Here is a 14,189-nt window from a genome sequence, read left to right as displayed (position 1 = left end):
GTATCTTGCTTGCTGCTGCACGTACATTAGATTCCGCGAATCGTAACTCGCGCGGGGAGAATCTAACATCCGCAGCTACCGCCCTTCTACAAATCGCAGTTTCTACAAATCGCGAGTTACGCGAGCCCGCGCGTGCCCGCGCGCGCGAATCTGAGCAGTAAAACCTATCCATAACTCCCCACCTATAGCTTTTATCTTCTGCAGTTCCAGCATCGCGCTCCTAAATTTCACGAATCCCGAGATATCACGGTTTCCACGGTATCCCGCCTTGCACATATTCGACTTTTCACGGAGATGCCATTACTGGTAGAACATTCGACGATGAAGAAAGAAAAAAAGGACACTTGGCCACAGAGACGAAAAAAGTGAGCACCAGACCGGAACGCATCCTCTCTCTCCCTTCATCCTCTTCCCGCTCCTTCGCTTCTAATTACCTCGGATCGGCATCGCGGCCGAAGCCATTAATTTCGTTTAATCGACTGCTCTTCTTCTCGTTGCCAACAGGGGAGCTCCCGTCCAAAGCTGAAGGAGCTCCGAGCACCGAGCGAAGAGGGCAAGAGGGGAGAAGGGCACGCGATGACCTGGATGCGGAATGGTATCGCGTGACTTTTGCGCGGCCGCGGGATGATGAATTCGGCGAGACGAGGGTAAACGGCGCGGGGCGACCCCGGGTCGACTCGTAATTTCGCGCGCGAGGAAACGCGAGGCGCGCGATGAAAAAGCCGAGCGTGGTGCTTATGCCGATTAATAAGCGTGATACAACAGAAATTGCGGTGTGTCGAGGCAGTTGCGAGGCGCGGCAGTGATTATGTTGCGACGTGACAAGCAAGAAGCGACGAGCTGCCTGCAAACTGATTACGAGAGGCGAATTCTGACAACGGCGCCGCGCTGTCACGAGTCGAGTAGGTAATGGGCGACGCTATCGATTAAAATAGAGAGACCGACTGTCGCGATTAAACAAATTCTGGCGATTTAATTGCGAGACGGTGCAGACGGAACGCGCGCTGACGAGATTAACGCTGTTGCCGATCTCGGCGACTAATGGGATAAAGGATTCCGCGTGGACGATTACACGGGAGCAATTCCCGTTCACGAGGACGCGAACTGCCATCACCCTCCGTGTCATTACCATTAGTTTCGACAAAACGGACTAACTACAAATTTGGCCTACTCGATTCATTACGGATGTAACAGAGACCACAGAGTCGCCGCATAATGGTACTCACGCCATTTTACATGAGAGTGAGTGAGAGAGAGAGAGAGAGAGAGAGAGAGAGAGAGAGAGAAAGACGAAGTCGAGCATGTCTAAGTGGATACAGCAAATTCTAACTGAATTATTGCGTTGCCACTTCCCTTCCCTCAGCGGGTCCGTACGGTTTTAACGGTCCTATCGCAATTAAATTTATGGCACTCTTTAAATTCACCCGCGAAGCATTTTAATTTACGCCACTCTTTTTTTTTCCCCTGGCTAAAGCTACAATTAAATCTACGGCAATCTACGCCATTCTTCCGATTCGCAATTAAATTCATACATTCAAAATACACGATTAAATTCATGCCTCTCCCCGTCCGCGAAGCCCCTGCGAGACTCGCGCCCACCTTTTATAATTTCTGGCTCAAACTCGTTATTAAATTCGCATTTCTTTTTTAAATTTCTTAACCGAGTTCGCGGCACTCTTTAACTTCCTGGCCAAACTCTCAATTAAGTTTACACCGCCTCTCTCCTCGAATTCCCAAATCAAATAAGCAGCCCGTTAAATAGGTTCGCGCTACTTTTTCAATCTTCACGCAATGATGCAAGTAAATTTACATCTTTAATTGGAGGTACTCCCAATCTTGGGAGTCGATCGCGGCATCCTTCTCCAACGATTGGAGCAACGATTTCACGGGACGCGAGGATCTCCTCATCGTGTTACCCGCAGGATATTTCCTTTCGATCGGGATCGGTCCACTTACCTCTCACGAACCGTCACGAGACGCCGTTCGCCATGACCGCGGATATCCTCAAAGAGGACGCAGCATCTTACAGTATCCCTGGGGATTCCTCGCACCAGACAGGAGACACAAGATCTACATCCTTCCACGCACTGCCGGCTTTCGATCACTCCAAGTTTTTGTGGAGCACACGCGAGAACAATCACCCCCTTGTACGTCTAGGTGCACCTCTCTCGAGGTCACGGAGAAAAAGATGAACGAGGTCACGTGCATCCGTAGGATCTCTCGATCCCGATCGACGGTACGCGAAAAAGAAAGAGAATAAGAGTGACGGAAACTATAACGAGGGCCGAAGAGAAGGAGGGACCGAAAAAACAAATCGCGCGAGGACGACAGAAATCCCAAGCTCAGCGTTCGCGCAGCGACTGGCGCCTGACACCTCCACCCTTCCGACAACACCCCAACCACCCCCTCACGCGGGCCAGATGGGAAGGGGTCAGGGAGACACGAAGAGTGACGGAGAGGACCGAGCGGGAGGATTCTCGCCACGAGCGGCGCTAGCGGCGAGGTGTAAGGGAGAGAGAGAGAGAAAGAGAGAGTAGGGATTGGCTGGCTGGATCGTATGGTGGATACATAGGGTTCGAGAACTTGGCGGGGGTGGACGGGGAGCCCCCGAGGCGCCCTTCCTCTTCCCAACCCTATCTGCAACGAGGGTATTTCCCGCGACTCCCCCTCCCCCGAGGGGCGAAGGCCGGCGGGGCGCACGCGCGCGGCCCTAGATTTCGTCTCGCCTCCTGATTTTTCGTAATAAAAACGTTTGTCTTGCCGAGTAGCGCGGCTCGCATATCGCCGGCGCGGCGTGCAGCGCGCGCTATACGCGCGCGACGCGTGTCTCTCCCTCTCCTCTCTCGCCTCTCTCTCTCTCCTCCCGCCCTTACTTTACGCGTATACAGAGAAACGAACGGAGAGATGAGGGCACGGATGCGGGACGTGTGAGACCCGCGCGCGCGTGACGAAAATCAAGAAGGAATCGATGGCGGGGGTGACAAGTCGTCACTCCGCGTCAAGCGGGGAAAGTTGGGAGAGTGTTAAGGGGTGTGGCTAATTCTTAAGTACGCGCCAGGAGTGGAATTTCTTCCCGCTCGTGTGAGAGAAGGATGCCCCGGCGTTTGTCTTCTGCCACGTGGCGAGAGGAAGGTCGAGTTGATTTAGGGGTTCGGGTGACGGTGCCATTATGTTCGTTAATAGCATCGCGATTTCGACGTTTTTATTGTTTTTTGTAATAGCAATAAAGCACAATGAGCGAGAAAAGTCCTCCCCGCTCTCTCCTCTGCCCAAAGTGAAAAGCTCTCAGAAAAGAGCTATCGATTTGACGCACTAAAGTTCCATCCACTGGATAGATTAGTAATAAAAACAATTTTATTGACGTTATTTGCGATGCTGGCAATGAGACATTTAGGCAATTATAAGAAATGAAAGAATTGTCGAAACGCTGCGATCGCTATTTCAGATCAGCGAACCCAGATAGCACGCATAAACAAAATCGGGACATAAAAGTCTTAAAGACATCTTTAAGACGTCTTACATCCACGATTAGATTTTGAACTTGAACATGACGCTATCTGGAAGACACCGTGACATCGGACACTACTTTCTACCTTGTCTCGGCAAGGATCCGATTCGATTATTTCGAATTTAACCTGTAATTTATCCGGTGTGGATATCCGTTGGAACATCTAGAGTTTACGGTCCAAACTACTTCGCGAAACCCACTTTAACACGCTGCACTCGCGATACAACGTCCCGCACATAATGATAAGCGTCAAAATTACCACCGCAACCGCAACGCAGCCGCGTAAGAAATTAGTTAAGGGTATAATTTATAGCCGATGTTGTAACTGGCCAAATTATTAAAACGTATATACCCGTACACGTAAAAGATAGTTCAAATTCGCCGTCTGTCGTATTAATCATATACTCTTTTTTTTTTTTGACACGTGAGATTGATGTGATAAAATAAGCAAGAAGGAATATATTCCGTTTAAGCCAAATAAGCTATTTCTATGCAGATAGAAATCTGTTTTATCCGAGTTACAAAAACTTATTTTTAACATGAAATTAAAAGTGCACGAATCTCCTCCAATTTCTCACAGGAAAATTCCGCCCAAAAAAGCGATTGCAGGACAAAGCGATTGCAGCACAAGCAACGCATTTCCGTCTTATGCATGTATATACGTCACTGAATATTCGGATCGTTCTTAGCGGAGGGAATCTGGCTCCCGAAGGACAAAGCAGGCAACTGGAAAGTTAAATAGAAGCCCGGTAATAACGAACCCAGAACGTGCTTCAATTGCAGGCGCACTATTTTCATATTTATCCCTTCCGCCGTAACGATACGCCGGGAGCTAAGGAGCTCGTCTTTGTCGTCAATTAGTAGGACTCGAAACGCAAGAAAAGATGAATTGCACAGTTTCTTAACGATACCGAAAGAAGACGGTCATTACGAGTACCGTCGTGCATAATGGCGTATTGATAAGGATTGTTCTTTAAAGACTGTTCGCGATTGTGAGAGAGGCGCGGCTCTAATAAGATCCTCCCAGGCCTCGACAACAATTAAAGGATTAAAACATTTTTCCGCGACGAGTCCTCTCTCTCATTAGACGATTTCACTTTTTGCTAAAGGCGAGAAAGAAAAGTCCACGATAAGTTCAGTCGGGCCGTGGGAGTGGAGAAAAGAGTGTTGCCAATGTGAAATGTACCTTATTTAGAAAAGTGAAAAGAACTCCTAGATTCTTTCCTCCGACATCTCGTTTTTACTTTAAAAAAAAAAAAACAAGAAAAACACGTAAACGCTCACGAATCTCGAATGTGCACGGTAATAGATACGCGTGAAATCCATTCAAATTTGGAAAATTAAAAACGTTTGCGCGAAAACCGACGCGAAAAACACGCTCGATTTATAGATTACAGTGTACAACGCGGTTTAATAAAATTCACAGTCTCTGTTTTTTAGGTTGACCAGGCTGAACAATTATTTTTTTTCAACTCGCCAACGGACCATTAAGCGAACGCGCCTTGTTTCCAATTTATTTTTAAGCAATTTTCCAACCGGTGATTATTGTTCAGCGAATTAAAAGTTAGTTTGCGTAACTATGTTTGCCATTTTATAAAAGGTTATTTTTACGCTCCTAGCACTTGTGAAAGTTTATGAACTTGTCGATAAATGTCCGTTTAAAATTCTTTGATCGTAAAACGAGCGTTTCTTTATTGCAGACACATCAGATTTAGTATGCGCTGCATATATATCAAATACATTATACAGAGAGCGCAAGTTTATTTCGGTCTTCAAAATGTAGAAGACTAGAACGTGATGACGGCAACTTGTATATTATCCGAAAAGAATGTTTCATATAACGGTGAGTTATGTAGTTTCTACACAATACACCTGTACTATTTTCTCAATCTTTTTGGGACAAAAATATCTCATCGCGTTTTTATCAATTACTCGGTCTTTTAATAATTATGCACAATTATGCGTATCGATAACGCGCTCTCTTAAAAAACTCGCGGCATTGTTATTGAAAAAAAATCGAGTTACCAACAGAGAGAAAAACAGACAAGGAAAAAGAAGAGGAAGCGACACGTACAAATGCGCTCTTAATATTAACCCCTTCGAGCGCGCAGTAGCTATAAGCTTTGCATGTCCTTTTGAACCACCGAGGGAATTTTCCGGAAACGAAGAAACCTCACCGAAAATATAAAAGTTCGTTATCATTTGCTGAAAAATGTATTTATAGATGCAAAATATGTCCAGTGTTCTTTTTTTACGCAAATATTTACACGCGCACAAATTTGAGCAAAAAAGAGACAGAGAGAGTCTTTATGAAACGAACGAATATCACCAAAGCGAAAAGATAAAGAAAAGTAGAAATAAGAATGTTTATTTTTCCTCCTTTGGCAAATGCTACAAAAAAAGTGTGTATCGAAGGATCTGAGAGATAATAATAAAGTCGAGAAGAACATATGAGATGAATAAGTATGTAATCAACGATTTGGAAAAAATACAAGAATTAATAAGCAACAACTAATAAGAAACCAAGTGTACGGCTTAAAAAAATTATTAACAACGCCTCTACAATCTCTTTTTAAAAACGGACACACAATTGGATTATCGCGTCCCTTTGACATCGGAGATGGCGGAGGCGTAGAATATTGAATTAAAAATGTACACAACGGGGGTTTGATGCAAGTTCTCAAACAGAATTGTGTCCACCCTGTATGCACGGGGGTGGCGGCAAAAGCGGTATATAAAGTCGACTTTCGTTCCGGTTCCGTAAACCGCGAGTATATCCCCAGGACTTTTCCTTTATAATCGCGTTGGCTTTATTCGCCGAGAGGACCTCCGCGCCACGGAAAAGTCCGCAAGCTACTTCCCGATTTACGCGAAACACGGCGAACAATTTTCGTAGAAAAAAATATACGGCCATTCGTTTTAACGCGAAATTTGCTCCTTTTTTCGGCACGTAGTTTGCCGGAAAATTCCCCAACATTCTACCACGAGGGTGCAATAGCGTGTAAACAAAACTTAACAAAACATGTGAGCGCATTATACCAAATGTCATTCTTTATATAAAGATTTAACGCCGTCTAATAAATTCGTTCGAAATAATTAAATTCTAAGGACACGGTTGGTAAAAATTTATGAATCATGCTATCAATTTCTAAAGAGCGCTTTCGAGAGCATTAATTTCGCTAAATGCGCCCGGTCCGCGCGTACACTAATCCGGCAGAAGAAACGGCTACGTTTCCAGGAAGACGCGTAAACGCGAAACAGGGTAGAGGAGAATGGGAGGATTCTTTATCCCGGCGAGAAGGGTCGAGTTCCTTGATCCCGGCGCTTGAGAGTTCCTTCGCCCTCGCCCAACAAAGACCGCCTGTTTATATGTTGCCGGCGAATAAATATATGACTAACACAATGTATGAAAACGATGTTGAAGATTATCCTAAGTGCGATGGATTTTGCGCGAACAGGACTCATCTATGTATCGCTTTTATAAAAAGCGCGTCAGAAACACAGGCTTATCTCAAGGAAGGAAAGGCATTCCGACAAATTATGATCACGGCGTACTAAAAGCGACGCGGCTAAAAAATTCCCGATACAATTTATTTTACGGTAAAACCTAAAGAATTAAATTAAATATTCTTTTCCTTCACACACTTTATGCTATCAAAATTTATCATACTTGATAAAAATAAATTAATATTTTTCTTTAAAGTATCGCATAAATAAGTCTGCGAATTTATTAATATAAATCATCCTACTTTTTTAGGAGAAAATATTTCAAGTTATTCTATAAGGCTATTTTAACTTACAGTAGCGAGCGACCTCAGCAAGATCATATCGCTCTTACGAGGGAGCTATTTCCAGTCTACAGTGTATAAACTGGCCACCTTGTATAAAACGGCCGCCGCGTGGGACAACGGATTCATCGTCGTTAAATTAAGCGACGTCGGTCGCCGAGATCTCTCGCGCGGTGACTTTTCTTGGGTGCCTCTTTCATTTTTATTTATACACTTTCCTGACTTTTCTGCTAAATGGCCCAGACGAGTTTCAATTGAAATTTTAAACAGACCCAGATAGGATACTGCTCGCTCGTTCAATTCGCTCACTTTAATCGGCAAACCCGGCGTTAAAAGTTTAAAGCGGCAGCGTCGAGTACATTTCGTTATTATATACATTATGTACATAATTGCACAATTACGTGGAACGCGATGGTTGAAGTCGTCTCGAATTCGGCTGGTAGCTCATCGGCCAAGTATCAGTGTCCCGTGCAAGTTAGCGTATAAGAACGTAACAACGGATACAACATTACACGGGCGAACTTCCGGTAGTCCTTAAGTTCCGCTCCACGCTAGAATGAAGTAGCAATTAGGCGCGCACGAACGCGACACTTGTTTTACAAACTTCGTTAAGCGCCGTGAATCGCGCACGAATTCACGCTCAGCTAGGTATCGCTTAAGGCGAATTTATACCGGGTTCACTCTTCGTCATCCTAGATCCAAATTGCATACACTGTACGAATGAATTCTTGTTCAAATGTATCTAGATAGAAATTAGTTGTCTCCATAACGTTATTCGGCGCGGTTATACACGGTTTTGACAGAATGTAATTACCTTCCTGTGGCATTAAGCTAGCGAGATATTTTCAACATAAACTTTTAATCGAGTTGTGGCTTTTCCGACATTATAAAGGTATGTACAATAAAAGAATGTCGATATTTTATACCTAAGTGCGTTAAAGATATTTTATGAAGTATATGTAAAAAAAAAACATTACATCGATTGGTCGTTGCGGGAAAACGATCCACTTTTGTGATCGTACGTAACAAAGAGCCGTATATTAACCGCTAAATATTGTCAATAATTACAGAGAGCATTCTGTAACAAAGAGTTACCAGGTACGCATCCTCTGACAAAGAGTATCCAAGCACAATTAGCTAATCGGCTCATATTATCTAATAACTGGGGGAATATTCATTTCACGAGCCACAACGTCCATTCAATTAGATCCCTTTTGAACCGACGATTCTCGATTACCTGACATCGCGAAAGTTTATTTAATACACCGCGAACACGTGCGAACTACACAGCATAATTTTCAAGTGCGTTCTCGTGCCGACATCAGTTGTAGCGATGAGGTTGTGAAGCCATTGGCATAATTATTATCATCGTTAATAGGGATACAGTTGTTTCGGTCCCGCTAATTCCGCGACGTAATCTAAACACGTGCTTGAGATAATCCTCGAAAAAGTGAAAAGAATATCAGAACTTGAACTTCTATCGACTATAGCTAATGTTATCCTTGACTTCAATTTTACTTTTGCCGAGAAATAAGTTTTCAGCCGCTTTTTGCGAGCATAAATCCCTGCCCGCGACCGTTTAAGTGTTAAATTGAATTTAACCTGAGCGGCGGGTAAACACTGTTGACGCAAAAATTCTTTTTCTCGCCATTCCCGGCGGGAAAAGCAACAAATCGCGCGGAGAACTCGTCGACACTAATTTCCCGAGATTCACCGCACTGGGATTCCCGATAACCCGAAGGTCGATCCTACTTCCCGCGACTTCCCCCTTTCTCCGTGACAAAAAGTCTGCTCGACGCTGTCGTTGTCGCCGTCGCCGTCGTCGATGGGCGACGCCGACCGACGTTGCCCCCGATCATCGTGTGTTCGCCCCGAACGAAGACGGGGGCGGAGATTGACCAAAGTAAACCTTCAAGAATTCGGCATCCGGATCACATCCTCCGATCGATTGGCGTGAGGGGACAAATGCGTTGTAACAAAATAAATTCGTAGCGAGAACACGACGGCAAAATGAATTTATGGAGGTTGGACCTTGGCCCGTTAAACACAAGTCATGCTACTTCGATTTGTAATTCTTTATATCTTAACAAGAGAAAAGGTACAAAAAAGATCAGTGACAGGGATAAAGAAAAAATGTTTAAGAATAAGATAAATGTCGGCGCACACAATTTCGACATTATCTTCTCTTTTCACGCTGCTATCACGATTATCTCTCGGCTCTATCTTTTATCTTACTTTTCTTTGCTCTCGAGATCCCGTTTTCCTGGGTATGCAGATTCAGAAAATGAATGGGCAAAATCGGAAAGATAGACGTCGTTTAATTTCAGGAACTGATTACGAATTAAGAGAGATGCGATTAACGATCAGTTGCTATATAGACGTCCGTCTATGTGTGATTGCATTTGCATGTGTATATTACATCTAACATATGATTCGCGATGTCCTGTCTGCGAGTTATCCAGGTGTGACGGAATCACATGAAGATGCAACAAGATATGCGTCACATCAAACGACACATCATTTAAATACCATAGATATCTAAGAGCCAATTTAAAAAAGAAGATAAACGGAAACGTTGCTATCAAACGTGCTGTCAAGCGTGCATTTGATTCCGAGGACGAATGATATCAAAGTGTGAGCGATTTGGCCAATTAACACAAACACAGAACACAGAGTGTTGCATATTATTTATATTATAATTTAACGTGGAAATTGCATCGATTATCGCTATTTGGTGACTAACTAAAACCGCAAATTGACTACAAATTCGCTAATTACACAACTAGTAATTTGAAATGATATCGACGCCGATTGAAGAAATCGCCAGCCGTTCCATCGATTGCGAATCGCATCTAGTAAATGTCCATAAATATGCATATATAATATCTGCACGGTGCGAATCAAGTGCGATATGGCCGTAATTTGATTCGGCTGCCGTGCGCGCTATCGGATTTCCATTTTAAAATACCGAAAGTCGAATGTTTCGATCATATAACGGAATCGCAATCCGCATTCGGGAGGGAGGGGGGCCGTAACGATAATCGTCGAAGGGAAGTCACGATTCGAGGCTGTACAAGCTGCAGTAAAACTGAATCCTTCATATCTTTTTCCACTTTAAAAATTCGGCAGCAGTTACTATACTACGATATCGTTACACGAAACATATTAGTATTACACTTGTAGAAAAGAAAATAGACGGAGACTTTACAAATACAATATTTCTAGTTCAATATTTCGACCTATATACATCAATCTTGGAAAAATCAAAATCTTCGTTAGATTTATAAAAATAAAACCTTCTAGTATCTCTCGAAACACAGCCCCAATTATTTCTTTGTGAAAAATCGGGACGAGAAATTGAAATGTATTGAGGGCGAAAGCAGAGTTACTCTTTTACATTCCGATTGCGAGGGACCCGGAGGGCAAACTCAATCTGGAGCAAACGTTCCATTACGGGAATGGCCGTGACAGCCGGCGGACACGACAAAGCCACACGGCGACGTACACACGTATCATCTAGCAACGTTGGTACATCCGCGCATTTATAGCCTATAATCCTGGTGCTGTACAGTACATAAGACGTCACCTAATCTCGCATCCCTATAGCATCACGCCGAGGTACAACGGGGGTTGACGGTAGACCGAGATCTAAATTGAAGATCAGTCCGCCGTCGGAATGGTCGTCGGTCAGTCCTTAATAGGAAGCTCAGGGATGAACGACGCCGGATTAAGTGAATAAACAGGGAAATAATGCATCGGCACGCGGGGCAAACGCACCGGGATATCATCAACGTCGATTGAATTTGCCTCGCGCGATAATTAACGTGCGATTATCAAGAAGTACGTTATTCGTGCCTCGCGCCAAATTTACGCGCAAATGACATCTCTTTAATCTTTTCATGTTTCAATAAACTATACGTGTCCAAGCGTTTTCAAAAAATCTGTAATAAATATTAAGTCATTAAAATCAAATGGAGCTATTGTAAAGAGAACTGCTTAAACTTTGACAAAAATGATGTAATGAATATAATAGTATCATAAAAAGTATAAAAATTATCTGCGTGGCGAACCAAGTGGAAACTAAGTCATAAGTGAAGTTACCGCGACGTTCGCTGGAACTTTTCGACATAAAATGGAAGAAGTACGATCGCGCTGTTTGGCGGACGTTATATGAATATCAATGATAAGAAAAAAATATTAAAAATTCGTAAACAAAAAATTAAAAGTAAATCGCAAATTAAAAACATATTGTAAAATGATTTTCAGAGAAGTTTTATTTTGAAAGACTAACAAAAACGCGCAATTCTCCCTTAAAAACTTCCATTCTACTATATTTTCGAGACAGAAATTGAAAATCTGGAATTGTCTTAAATTCGGCGAAAATTTTCGGAATAAACCTTCAAACTTTACACGTAAAACACCTTTTGCAGGCATGCAGGTGTCGTCTGACACAGCTTGGAATATCACGGGCTGAGATACGGATGCGGCACGGTGACGGAATTTACGAGAGCGAGCGCAAGCATGGATGCATAAGAAACAGATTAACGTTCTCGTGGATTAAGAGTCGTTACCAAGGCTGGCGGCCGAAAGCGAGCTTACGAGAACGCGTTAATGTTCACGGGTTTTCTTCGTAGATGTGGGTTGAAGCGTATACCGAGTGTGCAGGGGAGGGAAAAGGAGGAGGAAAATGGATACGCGTATCGCGCGCACTGTGGAATAAACGCTTCTACGGACATGAAAGTGTAAACAGAAGTAAAAACACGGTGAGTGGAGCGGATGGAAATGGAAATTCTAATTACGAAAACGACCGTGTCAGCTGGAGACCGTAACGAAGCTGGCCCACCTCAACAATGAAAGGTCAGCACACGCAGCGAGGGCTTATCCCGGTGTCTATGCGAAGATCAGGGAGTGAAGGACATTTTGACCCCTTAACTGATCGTACATAGGCATGATCCTCAAAGTATAATGAAAACGAGATACTCCATGCATCGTCTATCTCTTATTTTTCAAAATTAAAACGGAATAATACATCTTTATTCCTTTAATTATCACGGAAAAGAAAACGTAAACAAGTGTCCACCTCGATTTTAATGAGATTTGGATATGTAGTAGATAATGTATGTTGTAGATAATGTCGATATAAATAAGAGACATCGATTTTTTAAATATTTTTATGCATATTAAGAGGATGCGGCTTTTACGTTTCTATCACTGGGAAAAAAATATTTAGATCCAAAAAAATATTTATTTAGATTGCTGCCAATACCTTATTTATTTAATATAATACACATATTTATTTAGAATTAAATATTTTTATTTAAATTAAGTAAAAATATCTAATTCTAAATAAATATGTATGTTATATTAAGTAAATAAGCTATTGGCAGCAATGTAAATAAATATTTTTTTCTCAGTGTAAACATATATCGTAAGAGATACAAAAAGTACTTTAGATAAAAGTTAATTGATTGATTCTAATGCCGTTAGTAAAGATTTAAAAAACGAATATCTTAATTGTTCTTAATCTCAAAATATAAGAATATCTAAAATTCTAATGACTTAAAAGAATGCATGATAAATCAGAGTAAAAAATTGAAATGTTTTCATATTTCGTTATATTTATAAATAATATATTGTTTGTTTTTTAAGTAGGTATACGTTGTGTTTTAAAATATATATTTTAAAGTGCTATCAGGTTCAAAATTAATGGATAGCAGACTCTACAGCAATATTCAGTTCACGATAGGAATTCTGTTGAATTGATGGCACTGATGATACTCGTGAAATCGATCGCGTTGTAACGTGCCCTTAAATATCTAATTACAGGAATGGGTGCTTTGGCAGTAGATAAAGCCGGCAGGACGTGGCCAAGTAAATGACAGAATGGCCACCAGTACGTATATATTAAGCTGGAGGTATACATGGTAATCTTATACTACTAAAACCCTGATCGTGGAGGAAACGTGATCAAATAGCAGCCACAGTTCTACTTGTTCTGTTAATTTTTACATTAATTAATTTCACGTTAACGCAAACGTTTAACGCAAAATATGCATTAATGTAAAATTAATTAAATAATATATAAAAATTAATAGAATAAGTAGAACTGGGGATGTTATTTGCGAAATTAATAACTTATTGTAAAATTAATAACTTACGACAAAAAAAATTAAAGACATGAAATATTTTTAACAATTATAAGAGAAGTTCTCTTGTTTTTAACTCGTTTCATATAGATGGTGGAAACGTATTCCATGAATGGTGGAACCATGAATCTTGTTTGCATATATAATTAATTAATAATTACAAATCATGATTATAAATAAGTCATAGAATAAAATTAATGCTATTGATTACTATTTTAATACAATTAATCCTATTAATTAATAGAATAGAATCAACACAATTTATTTCCATGTCAATTAATATTGAAAAACAAAGACATTTGTAAATTCGACAAAATGGAAAATTAAATTTGGAAATAATGGGTGGGAAATTAACTTTGGAAATATTTTCTCCGCAAAAATAATATCTGATGCAGGTCTTACAAAAAATGCTTTCTACTATATTCACTTTTCTTTCTCTTTTAATCCATGAAACTATCAACAACAAATTAAGTTGCGCTGTTAAAATATTAAAAATTGCAAATTATCTATCGCAAGTTTGGACGCGTACCCAAGAAAATATCGTCAATGTTAAAGGTGCCTGTTGCTCAGCATACGCGTAATTTCGTACAAAAAAATTGTTTATTCCCACGCAGCTCGCAAGGGACTCGTCAAACCTTGCGCAAAAAATCTCGACATTTTTATATCATTTTATTTCTATGCAAATCGTCATACGCAGGGGCTTTATCGAAAACAAAATTTTACTAAACAAGTTATGTAAATTCCAGC

At 41.5% G+C, this 14,189-nt stretch overlaps 1 protein-coding gene and 1 long non-coding RNA gene across 2 annotated transcripts in view; one reads left to right on the top strand and one right to left on the bottom strand.

Moving 5' to 3' along the window:
- LOC139821768 (uncharacterized) overlaps positions 1-2,568 on the bottom strand; it is a 106,728-nt gene extending 104,160 nt beyond the window's left edge. Inside the window, exon 1 of the mRNA XM_071793076.1 lies at positions 1,957-2,568. The gene's annotated coding sequence lies outside the window, so the exon portion shown is untranslated. The remainder of the gene's footprint in view (positions 1-1,956) is intronic.
- Positions 676-13,451, top strand: LOC139821770 (uncharacterized). The gene is made up of 3 exons (XR_011734327.1): positions 676-906; positions 11,727-12,153; positions 13,123-13,451. It is a non-coding gene; the product is annotated as an uncharacterized lncRNA (long non-coding RNA).
- The last annotated feature ends 738 nt before the right edge of the window (positions 13,452-14,189 follow it).

Source organism: Temnothorax longispinosus, chromosome 11 (genome assembly GCF_030848805.1).
Source record: "Temnothorax longispinosus isolate EJ_2023e chromosome 11, Tlon_JGU_v1, whole genome shotgun sequence".
NCBI classification, from domain to species: domain Eukaryota; kingdom Metazoa; phylum Arthropoda; class Insecta; order Hymenoptera; family Formicidae; genus Temnothorax; species Temnothorax longispinosus.
This window is presented reverse-complemented; position numbering and strand designations above follow the sequence as displayed.